Here is a 17,128-nt window from a genome sequence, read left to right on the forward strand (position 1 = left end):
TTTCATCCTTTGGATTCCTCCAAGCTCTGAGCTTCCCTAGTGCTGCCTGACATTACAGTGTTTTCCCTTTAAAAGAGAATCCTTTTTAAAGCCTCTGCTTGATATTCAGCATTTTGACACATGCTGAAAGTCTCAGATCTCACCCTGGCAGGTGACAGGAGGCCACGAGAAGCTTTTAAAGAGCTCTGGAAGAGCGAATGATGCTGCACGTGACAACGGAGAAGCCTCAGTTCAATCATCTCTGCAATTTCCCAAGCAAATAAATGCCAATTCCAACTTTTTTCCACATAATGAATTAAATATGAAACGATTATTATTATTAATTATTGAACAAAAACTGCAACCTTGTTCTCGGCATTTTCAATTTCCATTATTTCAAAGGACAAAAAGAATCATTGCTTATAAAATAAACAGTAATATCTTGAACCAATAATATGAGAACTAGAGGGGTGATAGTCGACAACTACCATGCGCCCACATTTTTATGGCAATTTAAAAGCAAAATTTGCATAGGCAATGAAGGCCACTTTGGACATGTGGTGTGCAGCGGTGACCTTGGAAATTGAGGTTGAGGTCACCGATCTTCGAACTTGTTTAAGATACTTGTAAGAGGCATCCACAGTGCCAGTTTGGCAGCAATACAATAAATATTTGTCAAGTTATCGCGTTGACGAGGTTGAAAAGTGCCGGTTTTTGGCTATTTTTCAAGTTTCAAGTGGAGCTGTGACCTTGAAAAGTAGGTCAAGGTCACCCATCTTCGAACTTGTACAAGATACTTGTAAGAGGCATGGACAGTGCCAGTTTGACATCAATGTGTCGAATATTTGTCAAGTTATCGTGTTGACAAGCTCGTAAAGTGCCGTTTACACATTTCTCACATTTCCCCGAAAAAAAAAACGCGGAAAAATTCACGAAAAATTCAAAAAAAATGTTTTTGGGACAAAACGAAAAAAAAAAAAACTAAAGATATTCACCCACTAAACAATCCTGCAAAATGTGAATTTTAGTCCGGACGGACGGACGGAATGACGGACGGACGGAACGGTGCGAACGCTATATGCTCCACGTCGCTCGTCGAGCACGGAGCACAATTAAAATCGAAATATATGACACGAAGGACATCGTTGTCAATGTACTTGACAACCGTTTGTTGATCAATAACTGAGCTAACGAAATGCAAAAATACAATGACGCGGAGAGGATCAACAAAAACAGTCCGTGCACGTCTCTGCATGTCATGTCCTCCCATGACGAGCACCACTGTCCCCACACATCACACAAAGGGAAGTCATGACTCATTTATTTACGTCAACACTGTGAGAAATTTGGGTTTCGACAAATGAGGCGCACAGGCACCTGAAAATAGTTCACCTGAGACCCTTAAATACATCCTCCAGCACAGAGAAACCACACATGTATAAAGAAAATCATCTACACAGTGTTCACTCATAAACACACAAACACAAACACACACACACACGTTTGTTTCCACCTGAGTCTCAAGGGAAACAGGTAGCTGCTGCTTGGATTACAGGAATGTGCCACTGGACAAAGGACAAAGTAGGGAGGGACTGGAGCAACAACTGAGACACTGTGTGGAGACATTTTCACTGGAAGAGGCTTTTAGAGACACTCCAGACCCCGAAAACAGAGCCTGTGTGTGTGTGTGTGTGTGTGTGTGTGTTATTACTGAATCTCTGAATCCACGGAATGAGTCCCAATAACAAAGTATGTGTGAATGAAAATGTGTGTGTGTGTGCATGTACAGTAGACGTGAACTTGAAAAACTTCCCTTCATTATAAATGACGAGTGATGCAATGTCGTTTAACCTTGGTGTGTGTGTGTGTGTGTCACAGTGTGTGTGTGTGTGTGTGTCAATCGAGGTAATGAACAAACTATTCCTTTAATTGCAACAACTGGTGGTTTAAAAAACAATACACGGGAACATGATAGCACAAGTCGGCTCAGTTAACTGCAGATTACAAAAGTGCATCATAACCAGCTGACTCATCAACACCCTAAACATGCTCATATATTAAATATGAATGTTAATACAGAGTAGTTACTTGTGTTAATTGTGTTCTAACTTTTCTTGCATCAGTACTATACATTAATTTCAACTAGGTTAGAGCTAAAGCTCTTCACACGGATCACAGGAGTAAAACTAAAAAACACAGGTGTGGAAAGAAATGTGAGAAAAACGTTCCTATCTACTGTCGTTTCATAATAATAACGATATGATTTCAATTTGAAAACATTTAGCCACATTGCTCGTATCCATTTGCAGCATTCATGAAGCTGATTGGCTGAACGGCTTCATATATAGTGGCCATTTGAACCGTCTTAAGTAAGTGTGTTGTTAATCCCTTGCTCGCCTGCAGATTAGATTACCACGTTTCTCCTCCACTCGTCTCTCTTGACTTATCTCACTGTAAGTCAGCCATTGGTTTGTGAACTCCTGTTTTAATAAGCTTTTTAATGTAGAGCTGCAACTAACGTTTATTTTCATAATCGATTTATCTGTCGATTATTATTAAACCTGGAAATGACGATGTTCTCCAATGTCTTTGTTTTGTCCACTAACCAAAATTATTCAGTTTTAATTTCTTTGTTATGTGGAGTAAAGAAACAAAGAAAATATTCACATTTAAGAAGCTAAAACAATCAGAAATCTGATTTTAAATCATGAAAAAAGCCTCAAACCGATTCATCGATGATCAAAATAATTGATAATCATTTCCGCTCTATATTAATGTATTATTTTAGTCAGAGTTTTAAAAACGGAGGTTAACAGCACAAAACAGAGTCAGTTAAGAGTGAGCCAGTTTCTCTCCTGCACGTCCACATACATCTTTACCCAGGAATCTGAACTATGGTACGATCTGTTAATTACAGTGTTCAAGCATTGACTTATACAGTAGTTAATTGTACTCTAATGAGACGATCATTTACCCAATAAACATAAACAAAGACCCCAAACTAGGCCATAAGTTTGTCTCATAAACTTAAACACATTTACGTTGATTGTAAGATGCTTTGAGTGAAATTTCAGCCACTGAACGGTTTTGTGCCATCTTATATCTTCAATGTCCTCGATCCGAATTCTCCCTGTTCCTCATTCACAGTCTTTTCCACCGCTGCTCAATCTGGTTTACTGATATAACCGTCGGCACCACAGTTAAATCATCTTTCTGTCATCACGTCATTGAAGTTATTGTTGAGAGACGCTGTCACACACACACACACAAACATAGGCGCGTGAGTGATTGTTTTGAGTCCATTTGCCCCGGAGCCGCCGTTAACCACCCGTTCTGAACACTTAACGTGTTTGAAACACACACACACACACAGCGCCGCTTCTTATCAAAAGGTAAGACAACGTTGGCACGAAAACACGCGAGTCAATCCAAAGTCGTGTTTTCGCCCGACCACAGACGACGTCAAACAGATCTACGGCCACGGGCGACAACACTTGGCCGTTTATTTAGCCTTAAAGTTTGTTGTCACACGGCCAAAGACTATTGTGTCTGTTTCTACTGTGACAACAAACTGTGTCTTTATGTTGATGGTTGGCTGTCAGACACCTCAGTGGGAGGTCCTACACCACCTCTCACGACCCCTTTTGTTCTTTTTTCCTCACAAAAACTGACCCTAAAAATGAAAATAAGATGTAAAAGAGCAGCTGTAGATAAAAATCCCAGTGTTTTATATGTATTTATATGTCTCTGTGTGTCACTGTGAGAAACTGCTGCAGATTATCCCTCATTCATCCAGTACGGCACGGCACAGCACCGCACGTTAATCTAGTTATTCTAGTCTTGGCGTACAACCTGTACCCTGTTTAAGATACTTTGACTGAGTGCCAGCTTGTGGTTAGACAAATAAAATCGACTTCAAATGGATCAAGTTGATGTTGTTAAAATGTGAAACAAAAACATTTGATGTCTCAGTTAACCTTCTTGCCCTCTGTGATCTGTGCAATGGCAATAAAGTTGAATCAAAAACAAAATCTTAATAAGAACAAAAGAGGAAAACAAATGTCTTCCAGAGACCTTTAGGGTTCGGCAGAGAACTGACACTCGGCAGACGAAGAGCAAAATCTCATTATGTAACTGACCAGTGACAGACCTGGAGTATTCAAAACCACCAGAGAGTCTGACGTCACATCCCACAATACAAATAGAACGTAGGCTGGATAATTGAGTTTTGGAGAAACGAATGCTTAATATAAGATTTCTCACTTGATATAAAACACGTTTTTTTTGGTCTTGTTTTACACAAAAATAGCCACTAAATAAATGTATAATTTGATCTATGTGCACTGTATGAGTTACATGCAACACTACAACAACACTACAAATGCAGAAATACAGCCAGAATAGAGAAGTAACTTGCAGACACCAAAGCCATACCCCCCCCCCCCCCCCCCGTGTCCTGTCGTCTCACGTAATCAGTACCTTTATGGTCAATGAACGACTTCCCTATTGCCTGCACTCTTGTTTTGATTACACTCCCCATTCTCCCTCTCTCTCCTGCAGTGACCCGCTGCTTTACAATTAATCTGATTACGCTAAAAAAGAGCAAAGAAAAAGTGATAAAAACGAGAGATGAAAGAAAGTAACGAGGACCATGATCGATCGGAAGCGAGTGAGGGCAGGGTCAACTGGATGCAACCGCACATTCAAATAAGCTCAGTGGACTCACCCCCCCCACCCCCTTTACCATTCCCGTTAAATAGCCAAAACACGCCGTTTTGTTCTCTTTCACGACCCCCCCGTCCCATTACAGCAGACTGGCTGCAGTCCGGTGACTACTTACCCCGTTAACTAGAGAGGGGAGTCCATGGTCAGCAGCAGCAGCAGCGGCTCCCCCTCCTCACCTCCTTCTTCCACCGGCCCAAACCTCACCAAAGTCCTCACACACACACACACACAGGTGTTGTGGTGGAGGAGGAGGAAGCGTCCGGACAGTCCAAAGGCTGAGTCTGTGTTGGCTGTATAGTCCAAAGAGAGGCTCTGTGAGCAGTGGAGCACCACTTCAACAACACTGCACCAGCTGCCTGCCTCCACCTACACTGCCTCTCTCTCTTTTCTGTGTCACACACACACTCTCACACACACACACACAGACCTCTGCACCTCACACTCTCCGTCTCCGACTGCTCTCTGGTTGTGCCGGCTGACTCCGTATTCACACAGTGACAGAGAACCAGATCAGGGCAACAGTTGTTGAATTCATGGCACCGCCTCCCCCCCCCCCCTCCACTCCCCTCCACTCCCCTCCCTCTGCCTTTCTGCGGTCGCCTAGCAACTGGCTTCTGTGGGTGTGGCTTTTAGCAAGAGTCCTCACATTGCTGCACACTCTGCCCTCAGCTGCCGCCTACTCAGGCTATATTTGCATGTGACGCTCCGCCCCGCCTCTGTCTGCCGGAGAAGAGGCCAGTGTGTGCTGTGTGGAGGGAGGGAGGGAGGTGACTGTTGTCCCTGAAACTGAAACAGTTTTGTCTTCAGTGATGCAGCAGATTCCCCAAGAAATGGTCAAAAAAGACAACACACAGGGCAGAGAGCAGAGACTACGGGAGGTGGCAATTATGTAATGATGAAACTGTCAAGAGATTAAAAGTTAGTTTGCTTTATTTTAGATAAAAAAAAAGAAAAAAAAAGAGAGATTACCACTTTAATCACAACACCAATTCAGTCTCTACGGTCCTCAATTGTGCATTAAAGGTGCATTATGTAATAAATCTAAAGCAACTGGCCGTAAAAATCCTCCTAATATGTCACAGAGACTCAGGAATAATGTTCATATAACAAACTGAACTCACCAACAACAACAGTACAGACAAAATATTTGCGTTAAAAAATATATTTTGCAGACTGCAAATCATGTTTATGTTTTGAAATCACGTTTTGACGTCATGTGGCGCCACCTACCGCCGTCTACCAATCATTGCAGTCAGTAGAGTCTCAGCTGCCGAGCAACCACGGGTTGCCAGTTACGTCAGAAAACGAAACCTAAAAGACCTCAGTATTTTGAATTTGAATGTAGTAACCGTTTTTGGACACATTCTGACATATGGCGCCTTTAAATCCAATTGTCTCACAATGACAGAACGAGCCTCGAGTATCAACTCTGATGTCGTTACACGACTCAATAACTGAAATGACGACTATATATTGACAAAGCATAATGTTATAGATATTATTTAATATATTAAAATAATCAGGAAGGAAGTATTATTTTGCCTGATTGAGCAATTTTATTTTAATTATCATACTATTTTCTAGCCTACATTTGATGGACCCATTCCCCATGCTATGGACAAATACATTAATACATGTTTCAAAACATAATACATTACAATATAATACAAATTCTATGTTATAATAATACTAGTATATATAAAACTAAAACTAATGCTGTACGGAATCTTATCACGATGAAGTGAAGAGGAGGTGTAAGTGATGAAGAGGAGGCGAGAGATGTGATCCAAGATCAGGAAGCAAAATAAAACCTAATTATGCGGAATGGAATGCACTTTCCCCCTCGATCCTTCTCGCTTTCTTTCTCCGTCATTTCTCAGAGACGTTGTCAGTGGCTCAGCCAATGGCCTGTGGCTATTTGTTTATGTGCAATTTGTTGGAGGGCTGGCCCCTCTGCCTCCTTTTCACACAAGCCATTTACAATTCTATTCATGTCTACCTGCCTCCGTTCGGACGGCAGGAAAGACAGAGTTACGGCCTTTCACACGGTGTCAACGCCGTTAAATTGGTGCTATTCTTAGTGGAGGGATGATGACACTACAGTGACGCATAAATAGGAGGTAGGTGCGGTGTTGACGAAAGAGAGATGATGGAAAAATCACCGTCACACAAATAAATGGACACTTGAGGCTTCAGTGTGGAGCCTCTACGACCCCCTGTGGAGTTTTGAGTAATTACCAAAACACTGTGTTGTGTCTAAGACCCTGCAGTCCATGACCTACTTTAGTCTCCCCTGCTCCTGCACGCACACACACACACGCATGCACACACACACACAGTGAGAAAGAGCTACTGTACTACTATGTGTATATCTGTCTTTTAACTTAATCGCTACTGCATCCAGGAAACTTAATTGGAGCTGCATGGTGAAGGAAACAGCAGCAGCTGTGATTGGCAAAGAAAGACAAAGCAAAGTGTGTTTCCAAAGAACACATTTTCGTTCATTTTCTAAATCCTATTGAACATCCAGGTGTATTGTTAGCGGTGGAATGCCCTTCTTCTATTTTTTATGGCGTTTTCAGCCGTAATACTGCAGTATGAAGTTGCCTCACTTGTGCCGTCTGCTGTTATAATATAGTCAGCAGATATAAAAAAGACAAAAAAGTCATGTGGAGCAGCTAGGCTTAATCAGCATTGTGTGAACTAATTGTGTGAACCTTTATATTTCAACGTTCTGCACCGCAGCTCGAGGCAAATGCATACACACCTTCGCGCACATGCACTATTATTCACTCCACACTGTATTAAAAAAAAACAAAAAAAAAAACACACAAGTCTTACACAGTTGAGCTGAAGTAGCTCTGTGGGGGAATCTCGAGCAGCTGCTGGAGTTCGCACTGCAGCACAGCAAATGATAGAAAGGAGAGCAGGAGGGTGGGGGTGGAGATGGAGAGAGGAAGAAGGAGAGCAGAGGGAAGCCTGTGTGGACAGAGCAAGGTAAATGGCAAAAACCCTGGTGTTTCTAGATACACTCTAGAAATAAAAGTGCCAAGTAGAACCATACAAGGTTCTTCGGCTTGTCCTTATACACTCTTAGAAATAAGGGTTCCAAAAGGGTCCTTCTACAAGGGCTTAGGTTCTACCTGGAACCATTTGCTGCAGATAAACCCTTTTCTACCTGGAGCCAAAAATAGTTCTCCTACACTCTTAGAAATAAAAGTGCTAAGTAGAACCATATAAGGTTCTTCGGCTTGTCCTCATAGGAGAACCCCTTTTGGCTCCAGGTAGAACCAGCTTGCAGGTGGAACCAGGTAGAAAGATTCCACCTGGAACCCTTTTGGAGGGTTCAACCAAGAACCCTTTTAAAACCCTCTATTCAGGAAAGGGGTTTTAAAGGGTTCTCTGGATCAAAATGGTTCTTACTGGAACCATTAGTGTTACCAAGAACCCTTGGAGAAAGGGTTTTTCAGAAGCAAATGGTTCCAGGTAGAACCTCAGCCCTTGTAGAAGGACCCTTTGGAACCCTTATTTCTAAGAGTATACTCATAGATCGAGTACAGTGCTACACCTGTCGTGCTACAATAGTTCACATTCTGCCAAAGTTCTTCCTTTTTGCCAAACAAAAAGCACAAACAATAGCGCTGCATGAACTTCCTCTCGCGTATTATTGTGCTTAATCCACGCGAACAATTGTGAACCACTCGATGCAGACAGCCAGACACATCAGAGAGCACGGTAACAGAACGATTCACACACCTGGAAAATATCATCACGACAACAGACATCGTCCATGATGTTTACAGTAAATATAAAGTAGCAACATACCAAGTAACCAAAGACTATTTTAGGTAGGAAGTTCTTCACGGCACACAAGTTCAGGAAGTGTGACAAATCTATCTGTTCTGTGCCAGTGTGGCAGCGATATTGAGTGAAAACAGGTCAGTGGGTTAGTCGAGCCTGCAGGGGGAGAGCTGTATAGGTTTCGATTACTGCTCCCATGGTTAGATTGCATCGGTGTACGGGAGAACACAATGGATAAGAATGTCAGGACAGTGTCACGTGTGGAGAGAGGACGCTCTAAAGTACAAGTGGCAATAATAATAATAAATATCTGGGGCAAATTAAACCTTATAGGGATAGTTCGGAATTTTGAACATAAGGATCTATTTTCCAACTCGGCCGGTGTGATTGAGACGTCTGGAGACGTTTTCAAAAAATTTCATTCAGTTCTTCTAGTTGCCGAGTTCGCTGATGCTATGGCTAGCGCAAGTCAATGATACAAGTTAGCATGGCATTAAAAACACTCATAGCGACTCCACAGTGCACCCGAGGCAAATCGATTGTAACGGCAGACTATCAATGTACATATCTGTGTTGATAGAATAATATTTGAAACAAAACTAACGTCGCATCGCATGGATTTTTGAGGGACTACTTTCTCAGCACTATACTTCCGGCAGCGGAATCAGTCCGCCGCTGCCGGAAGTATGACGCGCTGCTGCTGCTGCTGAGACATAAATCCTTCAAATTGCAAGGTTGGTTTTATTTCAAACATTCTATCAACACAGATATGTACATCGATAGTCTGCCGTTACAATCGATTTGCCTCGGGTGCACTGTGGAGTCGGTATGAGTGTTTTTAATGCCATGCTAACTTGTATCATTGACTTGCGCTAGCCATAGCACCAGCGAACTCGGCAACTATAAGAACTGAATGAAATTTCTTGAAAACGTCTCCAGACGTCTCCATCACACCGGCTGAGTTGGAAAATAGGTCTTATGTCCAAAATTCCGAACTATCACTTTAAGAGAATGTGAAAGGACATTGGTCACACTAATAGTCATTTTAATGGAAAGGTCAGAATAGTGAAATGTTAAATTTGGGCGTATGTTGCCATCCATATTAAAATAAAACATGTCTATAAAGGAACACGATGGTGTCAAAAGTACAAAAGCAGCTTATCCAAACAGGTATTATCACCATTATGTGTCACTCAATGCAGTACTGTGTGTGAAAGCTAGTGTTTATTTTGTTCCAGCTAACGCAGACCAACTTCCCCTTCTAAAAAAAGGTCTTCATTAAAAAAAACAAAAAACAGAGACACTGAAGCAGCACTGAACATTGTCGTCGTCAGCTGAGCAGTTAGCCTGGCTAACATCTGACTGACAGCAGATCAAAGCCTATCGATTGACGCGTCAAAGGAACGCCCATCGATCAAATCACTACACCAGACCGTCGGGACAGCAGAGGACAGAGGGATCAATGGAGGGGTGAGGAAGAGGAGAATAAAGACAAGTGTGTCTGTCGATTGGAAGAGGAAGGAGGTGTGACGGAAAGTTAAACCCAACACACAGCTTCAGCAGAGGATGTTCAACATTTAAATCACAATGTTTATCTTCCTCTATTGAAAGGTTACAGCGGACGACTAATTATCCTCACAGACAGGTGAGAAAACAGTCGACCATGAAAAGAGGTAGTGACCAGGAGCATAGAACATAAGTGCTCTATTCAAACAGTGATCCTGACACAATAATAGCTTTTCTTTTCTCTGTCAGTACTCTTTGTTAACTTGTTAATGGTTTAAAGAAAACAACACACAGCTTTGGTAACGTTTGGAAGAAAAACGACTCCTTTACTCGCAGTTCTCGTTTACGAGCAAACTGCGGTTTACTGTGTTGTGTGCGCTTCTTTGTGTCATGGTGTTGTGACACTATTTTACTGAAACACCTGTTGAAACAAAGCCTTCCTCTCTAGATCACTCACTGAAGCAACTCTGAAGCAACGTACACAACCGGTCAAGAGTTTAAGAACCCCCCAATTTTTTCTAGTTTTATTGAAATTGAAGCCATTCAAGTCCAATGAATAGTTTGAAATGGTACAAAGGTAAGTAGTGAACTGCTAGAGGTTAAAAAAAAAAGCAAAAAGAAGAAAGTCAAGGTGTCAGTGAGAACAGTTTCCTTCACCATCAAAAGGCACTCAGAAACTGGGAGAAAGTCTGACAGGAAGAGGTCTGGCAGACCCAAATAGAGCTGCAACTAACGATTATTTTCGTAATCGATTAATCTGTCGATTATTTTCTCGATTAATCGATGAATCGTTTGGTCATAAAATGTCAGAAAATGTTAAAAAACGTTGATCAGTGTTTGTCAAAGCTGATAATGACGATGTTCTCGAAAGTCTTGTTTTGTCCACAAACCAAAATTATTCAGTTTTAATGATTTCTTTGTTATATGAAGCAAAGAAACCAAGAAAATATTCACATTTAAGAAGCAAAAACAATCAGAAATCTTGTTTTTAATCATGAAAAAAGCTTCAAACCGATTATCGTTTATCAAAATAGTTGGCGATTAATTTAGTAATCGATTAATAATCGATTCATCGATTAATAATCGATTCATCGATTAATCGTTTCAGCTCTAGACCCAAAGAATCACAAGACAAGGTTCTGAGAGTCAACAGCTGTCGTGATAGGCGGCTCAGAGGACAAGAGCTTCAAGCAGCTGGTCGTAGTAAGCAAGTTCAGTTTCAACTGTGAAGAGAAGACTTAGAGTTGCAGGTTTGAACGGTCGAGTTGCAGAAAAGAACGCCATTGCTAAGACGTCAGAATAAGAAGAAGAGGCTCGCCTGGGCCACGAAACACCGCCAATGGACTACTGAAGTCTGGAAAAGGAGTTATGGACCGAGGAATCAAAGTGTGAAATCTTCGGTTCATCGCGCAGGAGTTTTGCACGCCGTCGAGTCGTTCTAAAACGACTGGGGTGTTCTAAAACTTTTCTAAAACTTTTGACCAGTAGTGTATGTGTGACCCTATGCAACAATCTGGAAACTTCAGAAAAGTTAAAACTCTCTTTTTTTATAGTGGTGTAGGACAGTAACATTTCTGTGTTGTGTTAGTTATGTATTCACTGATACACAAACACTGGAGTTGCAAAGCATTGCGTTCATTTACACGATCACGTTTTTAAACGTCCCACGACGTCACCGGCTCTTCGGCGGCACAAGAGCTAGAGAAAGGGTGCAAAGGAGGAGGGCAGTGAACCAGAACTGAGCTCCTGTGACAGCTTTTATATGCAGGCCACACACATCACAGGACAATCAGCGACCTAATTAAACAAACAGGAGGGAGGGTGGGGGGGTGGGGTAGAAAGAGGGAAGAAATGGAGGGATGAACCGATTGAGTGTCGGGACAAAGAGGAGAAGAAGAAAAACTGGGCCTCAGACAAACAAAAAGCTGCAATGAGAGAGAGTGGGAATGAGAGGAGAAAAATCAATGATTCAAACAGCCACCGCCTAAATAAACCACTGACTGCAGATGAGAAAGACAGCAGCGGAGGAACAGTAACAAGGACGGTGAAGAGTCTTGAGCAACAACGCTGCATGGAAACGCTGGCTCAGATTTTGGGGGCTGCACAGAGAAGGACATTATCGGGGCAGTAAGTGCTGCTGCAAGCAATTCATCCGTTTGAAAAGCAGAAGATAACGTCTGTGGAAATCAAGACGGAGTGGTGTGGTGAGGGGAGATAACGGCGGACAGCGACGGAGAGGAGAGAGACGGCAAATTAAGGCTTAGAAATAAGAAAAGGTTTTTTTTGGTGGTCAGTGAATGCATGTCGCGACATTCTTTTACGCGTGCGAGTGCAATGAGGACACATTAAAGACCGTTTTCCCTGCTCCTGACCCTGATGAATTCAAAGTAGGGCCCCGTGACACTCGTGGAGGATAAAGTGGTAGACGGTGGATGTGATGGCTGCACAATTAATTGCAGAATTATCAAATTACATCCAAGTGCAATATCCAAATTGAGAGACACTGCAATTATTTGATTAGATCAAATAATTAATTGGCCAAAAATCTAGTTCTTTCAGTTCTAAAGAAACCCAACAGGGCATTAATACCAAGGTGTGCGGTTTGCTATTTAATCAATGTATATTTGAGGAAATATGACTGAAAATCCATGTTTTACATTTGTACAAGTAAAAACATTTTTAAGAAATCCTTTGTCCCAAATGCTGTGACACTTTTAAATGAAAGAAAACAGACAAGACGTAGATCATGAATTTCAGTATGCAGGTTATTTGCGACAGCTGTACTCACTTTTATTTATTTTATGCATCTAATTTATAATATCGTACTCATTGCTTTGTAGGCCATATGAAATCCCTTCCGTCATTTATGTGTATTGTGTTTTAATGTCTGGTTTTTTACTGTTTTTGTCTGTATGTTTGCCGTGGGGGAACCAAAGACACATTTTCACTTCGTGGACAATACAATTTAATTAATGTATATTTGAGGAAATATGTTTGAAAATCATTTGCTGTAATACTTAGTACTTATCTGTATTATGCTGAACACTGACTGTGGAGGAGGGGACAACTATACGCGTGGTTTGTTTTGCACTTAGTTCTGTTTTTCAGCGAGGTCAAGGACACAAGTGCCCTGACAGAATGAGAAGTAAAGTGTGTCATCATTACAAGAGAAGACAAGAGCGGCTGCACAAGCACAAATATACACACGTTAACCCTATGAGAGCTAAAGAAAGTTCCTGTGCATCCACAACTAAAGAGACAGATAGAGTTCAGTTCAGTAGCACACACTGAAGCAAAAAACATGAACATTCAATCCTCTGAAGTGCTGCCTTCAGCTTGGCCCGATCAAACAGCTGGCAGCGCTCAAGAGCGGAAAGCTGCAGAAGACGACCACTGTTCCAAAATCACGTTTTTGGCCACACTCTACACCCTCGACTACTCTATCCACCTGCTCCAAGGCTTCAAAAATATTTTTAAAAAACATGGCAGCACATTGATTTTCTCAGTGCAAAGTTTAAATGTTACTTTCAGCACATAATTATACGTGGATTGCAAAAAAAAAAACGCAGCTAACGCACACTAAGCTTAAAAGGGTTGAATTCTCTTGTGATGTTTTTGAGAGCTGTCCGTCCTCTCGTCTCCTCGCACGCACCTGGCAAAACATGATAAGAGTGCACAGAGAAGAGCTGTGTGGAAAGTACAGGTGCTTCCAAAAAACGAAAAAAAACGGTGTTTCTGCACAGAGATGAGATAAAAAGGTGAAAAAAAACGACTTCTGCAAATCAAAGTGAAAATGGAGACCCAGGTCTTCACATTACACAGTGTACATCAGCCTCCATGATGCAAAATGAAATCAGTGCAGGTATATACGTATATATACGCTCATTTTAATGCTCTGCACACAGATGCACTCCTGGCAGGAGGTGACCTCTGTCCTCACACTCTGAAACTCCTACGTATCTAAAAAAAAAATAGAGACACAAAGGTCACGCTAACTTCCAGAAACCGCAACGCGTGCTTCCTCTCTGAAATGTGACATAATGCAAAATTCTATTCTATTTTCCTCTCTAAAACACTGCATTCCTTCTCTGCATAACACAGAAGACAAAAAAAGGTAATCATTGGATTGGCTGAACTAATCAAATGCCATTGAGCAGCATCATTTCTCAGAGAGTGCAAAGAGAATTGGTACCACGTGCTAATGTGCTAACGCTTTACAAAGTGCAGTAAGAGAATCTGAGAAACGGAGCCAAAGAAAAGAAAGAAGCACAATAGAGATATAAGGATATTGAACGTAAAAACACGACGTGTCTCAAGAATAAGTCGTTACCGAGAGCCGAATAAACGAGCATATTGTGAGTTACAGCCACTGCTGCACACTCAGATTATGAGAGAAAATGGTGTGTGCATGAGGGAAAGATAGAGAGAAAAAAGCAGAGAGGGGAAATCTTGGCATGGATGAGTGATTTTCATTAGCAGTCCTCCCCTATAGCGGGATAGTTACAGGATAATCATGTTGGCTTGGTGGCGGCGCGTCCTTGACTGTCTTTGACTACGTCTCTGCTGGGTTCTCGTCTCTATTCCAGTCTGAGCGTTTTTTTCCTCTTTGACTTTGACCGTGTGCAGAAGTTTAGAGAAGGTTAGGCATGAACTGGTTACGGGTGAATAGTTAGGGATAATAACGCTGAAGTATGACAGTCTTTGAAAACTGAACTTAACCCACTAAGCCACACAAGAACACACACTGCCAAAAATGGTGAGGCAGAAATGCTTATCCTCTTCCAGATCAACACCAGCCATTTCCAGTACAATTTCCCTCTTGTTTGAGAGAAAATCTGACGTATCCAAGACAAAAGTGACCACAATAAAGTCCCTCAGTCTGCTCTCAGTATTTTTAAGCCTTCAGTGAAAGAACTAGGGCAGATATATAGAGAGAAAACAATGCAACAACAAGCGTTGTTGACCCATTTAAAGCAGACACTTCTGCTGTATTTTCCTATCGATACGATCGACTGAATAGAGTTCAGTCTCTCCACAGTACGTGACTGATTTCCTCCGGGGTGTTTCCCAAGACGTCTGAGAGCTTTGTTGATCGATGACTGAAAATGACCGCACTTCTTTCACAACACAAAGCTGCATTGACGATAAGTTTTCTTTTCACACTCTAGAAAGTACAGACGGAGTATTGTTTGCAGACAGCACAGCCACCATCAATGTGTTCATAGTTCTGAACCTGGGAGCTGCTTAAGGTGAGGTACGTACCAGCACATTTACTGAGCAATGGAACAATCAGGCTGCACCTGCACATGCTTTGAAAACACCATGAAAACAACCAAACAACAACATTTGTATTGGGAAAAACATCAAGCGGAAAATAAGGACTTTCTAATATAATATAATCTCAAATGAACTGCATTGAAGCCTTGTATTTTTAGGATTCCACTGACTATCATTCCCTCCCGTTTCCACGGACGTCTCAAAGGAGATAAAAGGAGCAACTTAAGTTTATCTGACTTTGCTGTTCAACCTACTCTCTTTGTACCGTTTTATTTTGGCATTTTTTACTCTTCTCGTTTCCCTTTCATCTCTTCTGTCTGCGCACCATCTGCTGCTCTTCATGCTTTCCAGCCTCTCATTCCCTCACATCCATTCAATCCATCACACATCGCTCCAACTGCCTCTTCTTCTTCTTCTTCTTCTCCCTCCTTTATTTACTTTGTTTTCCTTGCATCATCGTTTTCCCTAATGGCGTATTCTGTCCTCGTCATATTTTATGTACGACTTGACTTCCATCCACGGCATCCGTCTTATATTACTGGCAGATTTACGACAGCGTTCCCATGTGCTTGCATAAATAAATGACCAATATTAACCGTAAGGATCCTCTTTCTACGACACTGTAGTTTGGCAGTCGAAGCAGCAATCTGTCCAAAACTCAGCAGCCAAATCAAACTCATTTGACTGCAATTAGACGACAAACTCAATGATTTCACAAGTGAATGCACATGTTAAAATAAAAAACTTCTCCTCCACTGCAGCTCTGCATAGATCAATACGCACTGATCTGTAATTCTGACAGAAGAAAAGAGTTCCCTTGATCTACAGAAACTCTTTGAAAGATGTGCAGTAAAGACTATACATGACAGGAATCTAGGTAGGAAACACAGCACAATACAGGGGTGACCATTTACTAGGATATCATTATTAACAAGGCATTATATTGATGTTTATCTTAAGTAAAACTCTACAATATTAGGGCTGAAACAATTACTCAATTAATTGCTTTTGATATATGATCGGTCGGACTGTTTTTTTTAAAGAATTAAAACAAAATGTCTGAATGTTTTAGCTTCTTAAATGTGAATATTTCCTGGTTACTTTGTTCCATATTTTAGTGGATCCACATTTTGGAAAGTCCACATTCATGAACTACTGGGTTTATTTTTAACCATCGCAATCTTCGCGAGCAGACGTCACGAAGATACGGCACGCGTCGCAAAACACTACACTGTCGTCTAATCGCGCGACAATTGTGAAATCTAAAAAGACAGCTTATTAAAAAAATGATGCCGTCGCATCTCATCAACAGTGTTTCCACAGCCGTCAGCGAGGCCGTCAGTCGACTGTGCGGCCGGAGAGGTCACCGTGTGGCTTTCAGATCAGGAAAAAGAAAGGATCGGAAACATATCCACCTTAACTGAATGATAAAAGCAGCTTTTGCCGGAATTTGCGACAACAAATAAATAAGTGGAATGGGAGTTTTCCTAGTGGAGGGTGGGCTTAATGCAGAGAGATGATTTTTCATTGAGTGCCAGGAGGACACACACGAACATTTCCATTCCTCGTGTCCCAGTTACTGTTAGTAAGACACATGATAATGTATAATGTATAGAGGTAATAATATAGAGATATACAGTATAGAGATAATGTGCACACTATACTGCCAAACATCGTTTTACAGGCGATTCAAATGCATGATTTTTGCTTTTCCTTCACAGAGAAAACCGTAAAAACATTTACGTGTGTCGTTATTCTCCACAGGAGAGCGTTGATAATGAAAAACCCTGCATGGCCACAGATTATGACTTATTCAGAGCGTCTTTGGGTGTGGGTTACT

This window comes from Microchirus variegatus, assembly GCF_963457635.1.
Source record: "Microchirus variegatus genome assembly, chromosome: 23".
Taxonomy (NCBI): Eukaryota; Metazoa; Chordata; class Actinopteri; order Pleuronectiformes; family Soleidae; genus Microchirus; species Microchirus variegatus.